This window comes from Chlorocebus sabaeus, chromosome 10 (assembly GCF_047675955.1).
Source record: "Chlorocebus sabaeus isolate Y175 chromosome 10, mChlSab1.0.hap1, whole genome shotgun sequence".
NCBI classification, from domain to species: domain Eukaryota; kingdom Metazoa; phylum Chordata; class Mammalia; order Primates; family Cercopithecidae; genus Chlorocebus; species Chlorocebus sabaeus.
The window spans coordinates 62,009,666-62,025,879 of NC_132913.1; the positions used below are offsets into that span (position 1 = coordinate 62,009,666).

The 16,214-nt window shown below is 44.8% G+C and overlaps 1 protein-coding gene across 1 annotated transcript in view; it reads right to left on the reverse strand.

Annotated features, from left to right (window-relative positions):
* Positions 1-16,214, reverse strand: part of CIRSR (corepressor of RBPJ and splicing regulator) — a 501,165-nt gene that overhangs the window by 422,945 nt on the left and 62,006 nt on the right. The gene's annotated exons all lie outside the window — the stretch shown is intronic.

Below are 16,214 nucleotides of genomic sequence, written 5' to 3' on the forward strand. Positions count from 1 at the left end.
AACAAATCATTAGAGAAGGGGCTCAGAGGGCAGAGGAGAGAGCTGCAAGCTCATACTGTTTATATTTTTTGTTTAAACTGTGGGAGATCAGTTAACTGTTTGCTAAAACAGATTTAGTTCTCTCCCTTCCATGGAATAGCCCTGTGGGAGAAATTCAACCCCCACCCTCTGACCAGCTCCTTCCATCTAAATACAGCCATGAGACTGACCTCTGGCCAGTGGCATGAGTGGAAAAATGTTCTCAGACTCAGCCCTGCCCTTCTAGCTTTCTGACTGGCTAGAATGGACATGGTCCCCAGGGCAACCTTAGAAACCATGTTCTGAAGGTGTGTGTTGCTTTTGATATTCTGAATCCTTGAATGACTGCAGGGAGGGGGACCCCCTACCCTCCTGGTCACCACCCAGCACTATTTCAGTGAAAACAAAACATGTATTGTGTTGAGCCATCAAAATCCTTGGGTTTATTTGTACAGCAGCTAGTGTTTCATAATTAATAAAAAGTTTAGCCCTTTGCACTAGTATCCTGAGGTTAAAAATAAATTCTAAAATATGTAGCACTGCAGCAGAAGGCAAGAAAATTGATATTGGAGGCTGAAAAGATGAAGACCCATGTTATATAGTACCAAATAATTTCATAAACTGTTATCCTCAATTACTTCTTGAACAACGTGTCTACTGAGCCCGTAGCTCCCGGAGAAGAGGTTGGTAAACCCAAAGTTAGTGCACGATAGCTCTTTCTGGCTTTGTTTAGCAAGTCAATACAAGGAAGAGCTGAGCTGAGGCAAAAATGTGCTGGTTCAAGAGCAGAAATGAAAACAAATAGAATGAGTCCAGAAATGTGGAGTCTTCTGTTTTGAACTTCAAAGAGTAAGTGAAAACATGGAATAAAGGCTTTGAGCAACCAAAGCCCTTTAAGACTTCTTTTTTTTTTTTTTTGAGAAGGAGTCTCTCTCTGTCACCCAGGCTGGAGTGCAGTGGCGCGATCTTGACTCACTGCAAGCTCCGCCTCCCAGGTTCACGCCATTCTCCCGCCTCAGCCTCCCAAGTAGCTGGGACTACAGGCGCCCGCCACCACACCCGGCTAATTTTTTGTATTTTTAGTAGAGACGGGGTTTCACCGTGTTAGCCAGGATGGTCTCGATCTCCTGACCTCGTGATTCACCCGCCTCGGCCTCCCAAAGTGCTGAGATTACAGGCGTGAGCCACCGCGCCCGGCCAAGACTTCTCTTTAAACAGGCAGCTTCATCACAACAGCAAAGATCACTTTAAGGATGCTTTATTCATAGCCAAGCTTATTTTTTTCAGATGGCTTCACGATGGCTGCTATTAAGTTGAAGGAGAGGGGTATAGTGGTTAGGATGCAAAGAAATAAATCAGATTGGAAAAGTGTGTCCAGGAAAGAAGCCCATGTGTGTATAGGCATGTGGGAATGTTGGAAACAAATATTGCAGAAGCTTACTCAGTATTTGAAGGAATTATATTGCCAAAGAGTTCACTAACCCAGGCTACAAAAGTTTTGGTTGTTCAAGGTTTAAAGCAGTCCTTGAGTTCCCAAACACACACAGCCAGAAAGCAGGCTCCAAGATCTGCACAGTCTTCCAAAAAGGGTGCTCTCTCCATCCACTCCTTCAAATGTGGCAGTGAGTGAGGGAAAGTGGGCAAGGAAGAACTTCCCAGGGGCATAGCCAGGAACCTCAGACAGCAACGGACACGGGAGTCCCACCCACAGAGCAGAACTGGGTCGAACTGAGGAATCTGTTGAGAACTTTTCTGTGCCCACCCAGGTGCCGCTGGCTTTCTGCTTACTGCCAATGCCTGCAACCTTGTAATTAAGGGATTTTTTTTTTTCTCTTTTTTTTTGCGATGGGAACACATGAAACAAACCTGAGATGCAGAAGTGTTACTGCCTACAGAAACAGGCCTCAACCAATGTTGGAGTATAAATATCCCCTCTCCCTCACCCCTTGGACTGGGACACCCCCAAGCGTGCCCTACGATGTCTCTCTGTGGGAGTGAGTCCCTGTTGCCCATGACAGACATGCCTCAATAACCCTCCCTGTATTAGCTTCCTCTCCTTCTCTGTCTCTTTTCTCCAATCTGCCACCTCTCAAGTCAACTCCCTACAGGGTCAGGGGGACCTCAACTCAGGACAGAATTCCTCCCACTGCCTGGCATGGGGTCTTCACAGTGATATCATTGGCGGCTTCCCCCCTCATTGCCACCATCTTACCAAATTTCTTCTAAAGGTGAACAGTTGAAACCGTAGACTAAAAAAAATTACTGTGGCCGGGCGCGGTGGCTCAAGCCTGTAATCCCAGCACTTTGGGAGGCCGAGGCGGGCGAATCACGAGGTCAGGAGATCGAGACCACCCTGGCTAACACAGTGAAACCCCGTCTCTACTAAAAAATACAAAAAAAAATAAAACTAGTCGGGCGAGGTGGCAGGCGCCTGTAGTCCCAGCTACTCGGGAGGCTGAGGCAGGAGAATGGCGTGAACCTGGGAGGCAGAGCTTGCAGTGAGCTGAGATCCGGCCACTGCACTCCAGCCTGGGCGACAGAGCAAGACTCCGCCTCAAAAAAAAAAAAAAAAAAAAAAAAATTACTAACACTGCTATTAATATCCTCAGGAGTAACCTATTTTTTATTTAAAAGTTTATTATTCAAGTAATTTGAATTTATTATAGAGAAATTAGAGAACAGATGAATGAAAATACCTGTTCTCCTTCTACCCAGAATATTTATTTTAATGTTTTAGTTTGTGTCTGTTCAGACCCATTTTCCATGCATTCCATTCATTCATTCACTAAAAATTTTTTCACTGGGTTTTGCTATGTGCCAAGCAGTGTTCTAGGCATTTGGAATACATCAATAAACCCAGCAGACAAGGATTCTTGGTGCTCAGGAAAAACGCATTCTAATTGGAGGAGATGGAAAATTTTAAAAAATATATATATATATTTTACAATTTATTTATATATAAACCCAGCAGACAAAGATTCCTGGTGCTCAGGAAAAACGCATTCTAATTGGAGGAGATGGAAAATTTTAAAATATATATATATATTTTACAATTTATTTATATATTGTATGTTATATAATATACAAATAAGATATATATCCTTTAAACAATTTTATATATCATGTTATATAATATATGGCTATGTATTATATATCACATATGTTTACATATATTATGTTTACATATATTATGTAATATATGTTTATATATATTTATGTATATATATGTTTATTATGTAATAATATGTAAGCATATATAATATATAAATTGTAAAAAATGTATATATCTTTTTTATTTATATATAAATAGATATCTTTATATATCTTTTTCTTATATGTTATATAAATAACATATATGTAATTTATATAAGTAAATTGTTATAACTAGTAAGTAAATTGTTTAATGTGTCATCAGGTAAAAAATGCTATAGGGAAAAGAAAAAGCAGAGCAGGATAAAAGGGGACCAGGACAGCTGGAAGGGGGTTGCAATTTTAAACACAGCAGGTAGGGTGGGCTTCACTGAGGAGGTGGCATTTGAAGGAAATGCAGACAGGTATCTGTGGCAGGAGCATTGCAGGCAGAGTGAGCAGCAACACAGTCCCTGAGGGGAATGGGACTGGCGTGCTCGGGCATAGCCAGGAAGCTGGCAGGCTGGAGCAGGGCGAGAGTGGGGAAACTGCTGGGAGATGAGGTCAGGGAGCAGCCCAGGGAAGGGGGACGCAACATGCGTCTTCGACTTTCATTCTCTGTGAGATGAGGAGCCTCTGCAGCGTTTTGAGCCAAGGGGTGACACCATCTGACATATGCTGTCAAAGGTCGACTCTGGCTGCTTTGAGGACACCAGGCTGTCGGGGTGTAAATTAGGATCTACTACTGCAGTAATCCCTGAGGTAGATGGTGATGAACTGGACCAGAGTGGTTGCAGTGAAGGTGGTAAGAAGTTGTTAGATTTGGGAAATGTATTTTGACATGAGGGTTAATGGGATTTCCTGAAGGATTTGATCTAGGATGCAAGAAAAAGGCAGGCGTTTAAGATGATTTGCAGGGTTTTGGCTTGAGCATAAGGAAGGATTTAAATGCCAACAAGTGGATTTAGGAAGACCGTGGATGAGCAGGTTGAAAGGGGGGGAAATTGAAGGGTTCTGCCTGGGACGTGATCAATTGGAGGTGCCCATTAGAAATGTGAGCAGGCAGTTGGATTTCTGAGTCAGTAGTTTGGGAGATCTAGAGTAGATGTTGCTTAAAGCCACAACAGGATAAGGTCAAAGCAATCAGTATAGGCAGAGAAGAGAAGAAAACTAACATTAAAAAGTTGGAGGACGGGCGTGGTGGCTCACGCCTGTAATCCCAGCACTTTGGGAGGCCGAGGTGGGCGGATCACCTGATGTCAGGAGTTCAAGACCAGCCTGGTCAACATGGTGAAGCCCCGTCTCTACAAAAATACAATAGTTGGCCAGGCATGACGGTGGGCACCTGTAATCCCAGCTACTCAGGAGGCTGAGGTGGGAGAATCGCTTGAACCCGGGAGGTGGAGGTTGCAGTGAGCCAAGATCATACCATTGCACTCCAGCCTGGGCAACAGAGTGAGACGCCATCTCAAAAAAAAAAAAAAAAAAAAAAAACAGTTGGTAAGTAACTTGGGAGGCTGAGGCAGGAGGATCACTTGAGGCCAGGAGTTTGAGACCAACCTGGGCAACACAGTGAGACTTCATCTCTATGAAAAATAATAAAAAAATTAGTCGGGCACTGTGGTGTGTACCTGTGGTCCCAGCTACTTGAGAGGCTGAGGTGGGAGGAGCCCTTGAGCTCAAGGGGTTGAGGCTGCAGTGGGCCATGATCACACCACTGCACTCCAGCCTGAGCAACAGAGTGAGACTCTGTGTCATTAAAAAAAAAAAGTTGAGAAGAAGAGGAGAGTGCAGCGAAGAAGACTGAGAAGGAGGACACAGTGAGGCAGGAGGAGGTCCACAAGAGGGTAGAGTTCTGGAAGCCTGGTGAAGGCCAGAGCAGGAGGTGGGGGTAGGGGTGAGCCCATGAGATGAGGACAGAAATGGCTATGGGGCTTAGCACTATGGAGGCCACTGGCAACCTCCTGTGTGCGAAACCTGACTGAAATCCGCTTAAGGGGGCAAAATTGGAGGTTTTACTGCAAAAGGTAACAAAGAAATTCGGTGGGAGCTGGTGGGAGCAGAGTGAAAAGAATTTTGTTGTTGTTGTTGTTTTGTGCCTTTTTCTGAGTAGGAAAAATAACAGCATACAGCATATTTGCATGATGAACATAATGAGCTAACAATAATATTCAACAATATAAATATATAATGTTTTGATCCAATCAACAACATTACAAATGTTCCAGAGAGGGCTGGGCCCAGTGGCTCATGCCTGTAATCCCAGTGCTTTGGGAGGCCGAGGAAAAAGGATCACTTAAGGCCAGGAGTTGGAAGTTACAGTGAACTGTGATAGCACCAGTGCATTCCAGCCTGGGCAACAGAGTGAGACTCTGTCTCAAAAAAAACAGTTTCAAATGGGATTTACTATATATGCTTTTCTTTTCTTTTTATTTTTTCTTTTTTTTAAATTGAGGCAGGGTCTTGCTCTGTCACCCAGGTTGGAGTGCAACAGTGTGATCTCAGCTCACTGCAACCTCTGCCTCCCAGGCTCAAGCGATTCTCCTGCCTCACCCTCCCGAGTAGCTGGGATTACAAGCGTGAGCCACCATGCCTGGCTAATTTTTTGTATTTTCAGTAAAGATGAGGTTTCACCATGTTGGCCAGACTGGTCTCGAACTCCTAACCTCAGGTGATCTGCCCACCTCAGCCTCCCAAAGTGCTGAGATTACAGGCGCAAACCACTGTGCCCTGCCCATTTTCATTTTTAATGCCTGAGAATGTTCTGGCTTTTGAATGTATCATAATTTGTTTAACCAATTTCTTATTGGACGTTTTCATTTTTTATTTTTAATTTTTGCTTTTATAAATAATCATGCAGTGGACATCCTTATACATATAAATCAGCCCAATTTCCTAACTATTGCCTTAGGATGAGCTTCTAAGAGTAGAAGTGCTGGGTCAGAAAATGAAAACATGTTAAATAATTTTAACGCATATCATCAAATAGCTAAATCTCCATTTTAGAATCAACCAAAGTCACTTAGACCTGCTCTTCTCACAGTTATATTTTTCTATTATACCTGTCATGGGTGCATATGTTACATTTATTTGTGTGATTATCTGATTAACATCTGTTTCTCCCACTAGACTGCAACCCAGTGAGTGCAGAGATGGCACCTGTTTCTGCTCACCGCTGTATCCTTAGCTCTTGGCTGACAGCTTGTCATATAGTAGGCAGTCAGTAAATAACTGCTGATGAGGGAATGAATGGATGTAAAGCTTAATTCAATGAATAGGGTAGAAGATCACACTACCAATGAATAGGGTAGAAGATCATAATGTCATTTGGGGATAAAATAAAATGTGACTATCAATCACCCCCAGTGCCATGCAGGGTACCTGGCATGTAGCTCCAAAAGTGTTTGCAATTGACTGATTAATGCATGAATGAAGTATATCTCTTTTATAAAATCCACCTTCTTGTGTGGCTTAATGAATGGAATAATTGTGGATCCTCCCAAGGTCACTTCTTTGGAGAAAACAGTCTGTCTACATCTGGGTGCAGCTCCCTGGGGCCTGGCTAACGCTTAGCCAAACTCCTGTTTCCAGCATGGAGTGCCTTGGTCCAGTGGCCAGCAGGTGGCAACAAATGGTTATTAAAGCAGTGGCTGAGCGCTAGAGGCTCTCTCTGGACGAGGTGTCTCTCCTGGTGTGTCCCCCAGGGCCTGTGTTTCGGAAACTCCAGCAAGCCAGCCCAGCAGGCCGTTTCGGGTGACGAAGACACCTCAGGAACTGCAGTTGCTCCTCAGAAGAGTCAAGAAAGGGGGGTCAACTTTCAGCCCCTGAAAGAGCCTGACTTTGCATTTCTATTTCACAAGCTTACAGTTCTGAGTAATTGTACTGGAGGGCTGAAGAGTCAAAGGCAATTCATGTGCAAATCTAGGCTTCTTCGGGCATGAGATTTCATCCGGTTCACACCAGATGACCTGCCTCTGTCATGTCTCAGTCTGTCTGCAATGGTCAGTTTCTTTTGTTTTTTTCAACCAAGCTCAGTGCCATGCAATCAGGCTGACAGTCTGTAGTAATGATTGGGTTTGTTAGCACTGGATTATACAAAGGCTTCTAACTACATACAAAAAGGTTACTTGGCCGGGCACGGTGGCTCACGCCTGTAATCCCAGTACTTTGGGAGGCCGAGGCGGGCAGATCACGAGGTCAGGAGATCGAGACCATCCTGGCTAACACAGTGAAACCCCGTCTCTACTAAAAATACAAAAAATTAGCTGGGCGTGATGGCGGGCGCCTGTAGTTCCAGCTACTCGGGAGGCTGAGGCAGGAGAGTGGCGTGAACCTGGGAGGCAGAGCTTGCAGTGAGCCGAGATCGCGCCACTGCGCTCCAGCCTGGGTGACAGAGCGAGACTCCGCCTCAAAAAAAGAAAAAAGAGGTTGCTGACCATCATTATGGGTCCCCCCGACCTTGGTGCTGTTTCTTCCAGGGGCAGGAATGGATTTGCCCCCGTCCTGCTTCACACTCTCCCTTTTCCTTTGGGTCTAAGGGTAGAGGGGAAATCACCCTGTACTGCAATCCTGTTACCTATCACCTCATTCTCACAACAGCTCAGCTGTGCACGTGACATATGTCATGTGTCTGAGCTCGCTTAGGTACAAGTACCAGGAGGGGAATCTGATATTTCTGACCCCAAACATGATGCTCTCTCCACTACACTTATGGTTCAAATTGTGCTCCAAGAAGCTCTTCTGAGGTGGCCATGAGAGAAGGGAAGGAGGAGAGAGAGCAGACGGGGAGGAGTGGCCAAAAGTGTGGTGCTCCCTGCTTCCCACCCTTGCTTCATCTAGAACAGCTGTGCTTTGATTTTTAAAATATACATGTGTGTACATTAAATTATATATGTAATCTTTCTCTTAACTTTCCTTTCAGAAGGAGGAGAAAAATCTGTGCCTCTTCCTCTCAAGGGATAATTTGCCTCTGGGGTACTTTCTGACCCAGTGGGCCCCTGGCAGAAGTAAGCGTGGACTGTGGCTACAGTACTGCACAGAGTCAACAGGAACCGAAGCCAGGCCTTCGCCACAGCAGCTCCGGGGTGCAACCACTTGATCAATGCAGGAAATGCTTTGATGAAAGAATTCTTCCATGGCCAGCTTCTCATATTCTCTGGGACAGATACAAACCAAGAAAAATGAGTGTAGTACAGAATCTGATGTGTCCTTCCTGTATCCCCTGCTGGTAGCAAAAAGTATGTTTTGAACTTTTCTTTGTTACACACAGTCTGGGTAATAACAGACTGAAGGAAAATTAAGGAAGCCTGGGAGGCTAAGTTCAATGAAAAATGAACTGAGGCAGAGAAAAAAGAGAATTGAGAAAGTATCTGGGTGTCTGGAGAGCTTAGGGGAATAGAGAGGGAGGAGATATAATTGGCCAGATAACTTGAGAGTGGGAGAGGAGTGCAAACATTATTTTTGAGGCGCTTTGTTGGATATTTAAAATGTACTCCTACCTTTGGCATTTTCTCAAAAGGCAGGAAAGATTTGTTTTCAATTCTATTTTTCTGCTGGACTGAACCAGTGCCAAGACTGGACCATGTAGGATCCTGGGTTTATTTCAGTTACATAAGCAAACGTTACTGTGATTTGGAATAGTCAAAGCCATGAATGTTTCTCAACTTCCATTTTGTCAGCTGCTTGAGTTTCTATTCTGAGAGGTGCTAACTGTTAACATTGTTATTCACTTGTGTTCCCTAAATAAATTTTAATTAATTTTAATTTGAACCAAGAATGTTCTACTGTTGACACTATGTCAAGAATGATCAAAAATGAAATTAATAAAGAATTCACTTCAGAAAAATATTTGCACTATTACAGTATTTTATAATATCTATCTCAGCAGAGTCACAGATAATTTAGAAATTTTAATTTAGTTTTTAAGTAATTTTTCCTCAAAGCAGTAATAGCCTTGGTAAAGAGTTTAGTTAAACATTATTTTTCACCTCTCATGCATTTTGTATAATGAAATTTTTCTATCATCTTCCAGTGGAATTAATTGCATTGGTGCAAAAAATGCAATCAAATCAGTGACTGAATTTAGCTTTTGAAACCTCATGTCTAGCTGGGATAGTTACTATATTCATTACACACAGAAAAATGATAAGCAGTAATCTTTTCTCCTAAAAAACTGCCAAAGATAAGTTTTTTGGGGCTCTCAAAATATCATAAAGCTGACAATACAAGAAATGTTAAAATATTGTTGGAGTTTTTAATGGACTCTTCCCTCTCTTCTTTTCCTGTTCTTTAAGACAATGGTAGTTAGTTGTCCACTAATCATTAATACATGATTTTCTAACAAAGACTTGCATATCTTTTTGGCTAAAAAGTGGCCAAATATCAAAGAGCTGGAAATTTGGGAGACAGCCTTTAGTCTTTTCCAAAGCATGTAAACCATTTTGAATCCTTTTGGGTAAATGTCTGATGAAGATCAAACAGAATTCATAAAGGGTTTCTGATACGCAGTGAAATGTGCCTGTGAGGACTCTACACTTGATAATAATCTAAGCTGCTCTCTTTTAGTCCTAAAATGTGTAGAGTAATGTTACGTGACATTGATAGGAGGCCATTGATTTGGACTGAGCTCCCGCACTAGGCCTAGCAGACCAAACAAAATGGAGTCACTCATGCTGAAGTTCACACCCACCAAGCCAAAACTAAGTTGTTTATCTGATCTTCCAAGAAATCAAGAAAGAAAGGGAGATAACAGCCCAATCCCCAAACAGGCCAGTTTTAGCTGGCATGAAGCCCCTCTGCTTCAACCTTTACAAGGAAAGTAACTTTGAAATAATCAATCTGCTTTTTGTTCTCCGTTTCTGCTTTCCTCAACCCTTTTCTGACCATAAAACCAACATCCTCTGCTCGGCTCACGGGAACACTCATTCTATTTTGTAGAATGAGGTATTGCCCGATATTCTAGATTTGCAAATAAAAGCCAATTAAGATCTTTAAATGAAATCTGTTGTAACTTTGTCTTTTGACACTAATAAATGCACGAACAGGTTTCTTCAGAGAAAGTCCGTGATATGCAGGGTACATTTGACAAGTGCTGTGGTCAAATGTGATATTGTTTACATTCTCATTTTCATAATTTTCTTAAGTACTCTGTAATTTGGTCTTGGGAATGCTTCGCTAATTACGGGTGAGGAGGATGGGCCTTGTATGTGACAGAATGATTTAGTGTTCTGCAGTTCAGTGGAAAGAGGGTAGATGTGTTGAATATTTATGACGTTTTACCTTCTCTCTTTGTTACAGAGGCCTTACAACAAATTAAAACATGTGTGTCAGCTCCCTAATTATCTAGCTAGACTTTTAAAGATTGGCTAGTTAAGGCTGAATTTTATTCAAACACTACTTCATCTGTCATACTATTTTAAGTACATTAGCCTTGTTAGCCTATTATATGGCCATGATCAGTACTATTTAAATTGCCAACTTCTACGAGTTCCTTCTGTGTGCTCTGGCTCAGTCAATGCATTAGTGGCACTAGCTTAGTTTTGTCACAATTCTGGGCACATTGGCAGTCCCTGGGTGGGAGGCCTGGAGCTCCTGGGTAAACATAGTGCATCTGCCTGGAGCTTCAATTTTACTTGAGGATTTGGAAAAATATAAATTAATCGATTTAACCATTTATATAATATGTTCCAATTCTTTATTTAATTTGCTGCAAAGGAAACAAAATTATGCATTAGCTATGTTATGACTAAAACCCAAATGTTGTTGAATACTTTCAGGGATAGAATAACAACTTGTAAACCCAGAAGTATGGCTGCTTAGCTGTTGGAGTTCCAGCCAGAAACCGGCTGAGAAAAAAATGTGCTGACACTCATCCTGAGAAGTGTAGGGATGGAGCCCCACCTGGCCTCCAGGTGAGGCAGTCCAAAGCCTATTCCTATCTCATGTCAAAGTCCCCTGTCATTGCACAGGAACTCCAGGGACTGTTCAAGAAGGAACAGGAAGCCAAGGGAATGGGACTCATCCCGTTGTCAGGTGAGATCCTGAGAAGCATGGGTGAGCTCAGCATGGGCAGGGCCATTGAGGAAGTTCCTCCTTCCTCAGCTAAGCCACACTGGCCAGGAGGTCCCCGAGTCCTGAGAGCATCCTCCCAGAGCTGTCCCCGTTACTCTCCAGACCTGGCCGTGGCACCTCCCAGCTCCTGGTGCCTGAGTCCCTGCCTTTGACTGGGATTACCATTTATCACCCCCTACTGCACGCTTTGCCCCTCCCCGCCCACTGTGGTGACACAGTCTTGCTTAGGTCCAGTCCTAGTCCTGTGAGAGAGTTTCTGCCCTTGACCTTGGTCCAGATTTCCAATTCCTGTCTTTATGTGGTCCATTGCCAGGACTATAGATGAGTTCAACCAATGAACAATATAAAGTTTGATTTTTCTGTGAAAATAAATATGAATGCAAAATGCACATGAATGCTTAAAATACCAGACCTCAAAGATGAGTGCTCTCTCTGTGGCCCCTTTGAGCAATCCCTGTGCCCCTGGGGGATGCATTCATCCGCTGCTGTTACAGCGCCACCAGCAGTCACTTTTGAGGAGTGCAGCTCCAAGGGACGACGGTACAAGGGAAAGAATTCCGCCAATGTGAGATGTCCTCCAGCAAAATCAGAGACAGTGTCCTTCAGAGGGCACGTGTCCTGCTGGAATCAGGGGAAATTCCATACGGTTCCGGATATTCAGCCTCCTAACTGAACTCTATGCAATGCCTTTATCCCCTCCTCCAAATCTGTGCAACATATCAAAGGAATAAAACCTATTTTCTTTCTTAGTGGTTGCGCCAATTTTGTGTAGTCTGGTTCTTTTCTGTTTTTCCATAAAATTGTTTTCAGAAGTACTTAAAGTTGTTTTGGTGAAAGTTGACTTTATGATGCTTGTTTTTCGTTTCAAAAACAACAAAGGCAGCTTTGACTGGTGTTGAGAACCTGAGCTAAGAGAGCAGGAGATAGGATTCCGGGGACTTTTAGCCTTGGCTCTATCCTCTTCCCACCCTGCACCTCCTTTCTTAGAAACATGGGGAGCCCAGGCAGGCATGAGAAACCTTTCTGAGCATGAGACTCTCACTGAACTGAAGGCTCAGAGAGAATGACTGCGCCCCCGTTGTCCTGGACGCACAGCTGCTGTCCTGATGTTTTCCTCCTTGCTCCTAGGATGGGGGCTTTCAGGATACATTCTGGGTGGGGAGAAATGCACCACAAGGCATCCCTAATTTGAGATGGGGCTGTGATGGTCTTTGTTTTAGCCAGGCCAGTTCCAGACCCGATGCAGTTAAACCTGCATTAAGGTCGAAGCTGCTGACTCCTCTCAGAGGGCCCCTCAAGTTCTGCCTCTTAAAAATATAAATATCAGTCCCGGAGACTGATCTTTGGCTCATGTTTCCTAGAGAAAAGTACTTGAAAAATTTGTAGGCATGTACATCTGTGCTCATTTCTATTCTGAAGGTGAATTGGCATGGTGCTGGTTAAGGAGGACCCTGTCATTGATTAAAATGGTCACCTTAAGAACTTGTTCCTAGTGCCTGACTGTGACAAGCATCCCCAGCCTGCCAGTGACACAGCATTTGTGTATCCCTTTTTGTCCTAAACCAGAGCTTATTCTTGTACCATATGTATAAAGACCGATACTTTGCAGATGGAAATTCCTCCCTGAGACAGAGACAGATCATCTGCCCCCTCCCATATGGCTTAGGAAGGGCACAGAAAGAGCCAGAGGAAGCAAGCTTAGAAAGTGAGAGCAAGGGAATAGGGAGAGAACAATTCAAAGACAGAACTGGGAGGCAGGTTTTAGAAATAGGAGGTTGTTGTCAGAGACCCAAGGGAGACATTCCAGGGAGCTTCCTGGGAGTTTATGTGGCCTGAATCTTTACACTGGACCTGGTGTCTGGGAGAAAGAGCCGTGCCTTCAGGGATGAGAGGCTGAAGGAAAAAAACTGGCTGCCTGCTGTGGGGATGCAGTGAAGATGTGGGGTGGGGTGGGGGCTAGAGAGAGAAAGCAAATTGGGATTGAGGAGAACATTCAGCCAGCCAGGCAATGCTGGGCTCTGCAGATCTGGGGCCATCTCTGTATTTGGTGTCTGAATGTTCTCACACTTTAATTAGGCAGTTCTTCCTCTTGGATCGGAATAGGGTAAGTGCACACCCTTTCCTTCTTCCCTGTCATCCCCAAGGAGATGGCACAAGGATGCCCCACTTTGGGACATAAATTCTAACATGTTTGATTTTTTAAAGATCAGTGTCATTACCCAGAAGTTATGCTTGCTGCGTTCACGGTCTGCATTTATGCTCTCTGAATTTCCCTTTTCAAAGCCTGGCTTTTCTCCAGAATCCCACTATGGCAGGAGATCAAGGGAGGGCCTCACGCTCTCCAGCAAATGATAAAATTCCACAGTGAAGCTTTCCCAGCGTCACCCAGAAAGAACCCAGAATTAGCTGGGTCCTGACAAACATAGCACATGTCCCCACACAGGCTGCGCACCTTGACTGAGCAACACCCCTGTCCTCGGCCAGCAGAAGACTCGCTTGGCCTGGTGTGGGCAGACAACACGCCCCAGGCTTTTCTCTTGGCACAGCTTGCTTGGAGCCCTCTGCTCCCCCAGAGCCACAGCCCTGCCCCTCGCCCCAGTGACGGTGCTGTGGTTTGCTTATTTTGACATATGCGTTCCTAACACGCTGAAGATGAAAGGCAGGAAATGTGCAGTTCCAGTTCCCATAGCAGGGGCGGTTGGACCACGTTGCATCACATTTACAGAAAGGTCATGGGATCCAGAAGGCAAACACAGCATAGGCTGACCTCAGGCCCAGGGGCTGGCCTGGCACAGCACATGCTGGGCGCTGCCCGCCCCTGGGTGGAATCCCTCCTCACCACAGACTGACCACAGCCTGGCTCACTCCCACCACTGTCTGTGACTGAAGCCACCTCCTCACAAGGTCACTCCTCTTGGGGCTCCCCACTATCCCGGAGAGAGCCCACTTCCTCTCAGACCACTCCCAGTCCTGGCAGTGTGACTGCTGCTGAGGGATGAATATGGAACTCTCCCTGCCTTTCCGCTTCCCTTCAAGCAGGAAGTGCCTCCAGATCTTTGGGGCAGAGATTGGAGACCCCCAGTATTCTAAAAAAAAGTGGCAGAACTTGACCCACCAAGACCCAGAGGGGAAAAAAAGCTAAGGCCTTGCTGGCTTCCCTCAGTGGCCATTGGCCCTTCCTGCAGTCCCCAGCCAGCTAGATGATTCTTCTCTAAAACATGCCATCTTTTCCATAAGATACAGCTAAGCATCACTTCCACCCACACTCAGGTTGTTAAGACATTTGAAGAATAACTTGTTCTAGACCCAAAAAAAACCTTGCAGGAAGAATTCCACTTCCCTTCCTCCAGGTGTGTGCCATGTGGTTGGGTTACGGGGGCAGTGGGGGCTGTAACTGGCTTTGTATGTGGTCATTTCCTGCCTTTGGTGCAGTTAAACCAAGCCCTCGGTCATTAGGCTGCAGGAATACCATTTGTGCATTTCATTTCCTTGGGGGTGATTTTTTAAAGTGGCTCTAATGCACCTGATCACATTCAGATGTGTTCCCAGGGAAGCAGGCGATTTGAGAGTGCAGTAAAGCCAGCTTGCATGTGCCCAGATCCAGCTCAGTTTCTTGTTCAACAGAAGCCACTAAGGACAGGCACTCAGGCATGATAATGTTCTTCTGTGCCTTTGTCTGGGGCAGTTCATTAAGGCAGAGACACCTCAGCGCTGACAGGACAACCCCTTCCTGTGTGTTCCAGGGAAACCTAATTGACTACAAAACCTTTTTTTTTTTTTTTTTTTTTTTGATGTCACCACTGCCAGATACAAATCCAATTAGCAGCAGAGTTAACTCAGATGAACCCTGGGAACATGGAAATACCATATTCTACAGCTAATCAGACCCATGGAATGATGACACATCTGGATGTCGTCAGGAAGGTGGGCTTCTGAGGACAATAGGGGGCTGGATGCTCTCAGAGCCCACATGTTCCACTGATTTCAAAGCCCCCTCTGTGGGTGAATTACAAGGACTTCGAGGTTTAACAATCAGAGGCCAGCTTCTGTCTGCTCAAGGCCTCTGGGCCTAGGAACATCATCGCTTTATTCTGAGGCCAGAGATAGTCAAAAGAAGTCACTCAGGTCTTATTTCCAGGAGAGCCCCTTGGTCCCTCTGCAAGTCGCTCCCCACAAATCTGGATGGATTTGAGAAACGCTTTGTTTCTTGTTGTGTGACCCTTCTCCCGGAGACTCGGGAGTCCTGTATTCTGACTCTCCTGAGAGTAGACGCAAACAAGTCACTTCCAGGCACAGAGGGATGCTCTGGCCTCTCTGACCTCCCTTTAAATAATTAATGTTGCCAGGCAGGTGCTAAAAGGCTAGGCAGAGAGAAAAATGCCAATGCAAAAGGGCAAGTGCAAAAGGAAGTACTCGCCTGACTTTTGAGTGATCATCATGGTGATTATTCATCATTGCAATGTGGACTGTAATGCTGGAAGACACTCCAGGCTCTGGGAACCTTGCTTTTAGTAATAAAAGCTCCATTTAGAAATAACCAGGTAGCTAGAACAGCAGGGCTAGAATCAAACCAATCAGAAGCCACGCAGGAGGCTTGTATGGGGGCTTCTCAGGACATCAAGTTTCATCATGATTGGTGGCCTTGCTGTTTCAGAAGTCCTCACTTGCCCACAGAACAGGTTACTCCTCGACCTACTTGCCTGATTGGTGGGAAAACCCCCACTGGTAGAAGCGGCAGCTGTCAGGGTAGGAGGGCAGGGGCTGGTACAAGATTTGGAGGCTTTTATCCTTTTTATTTGGCATGTGATATGCTTGGTTCATCTAAGTGTAGTGGGTCTACTCTGGCCTCAGACAGGTGGAAAGCATTTGGAGATAAGTAGGGTGGAAGTCTCTGGAACCAAAGCCCAGGGGCCTGGGAAATCAGCTGGAGCTCTCAGAGGTAAGCAGCAGAAATGAACAAGGGCTGTTTTCAGCAGGCAATATCCATCACAATTACC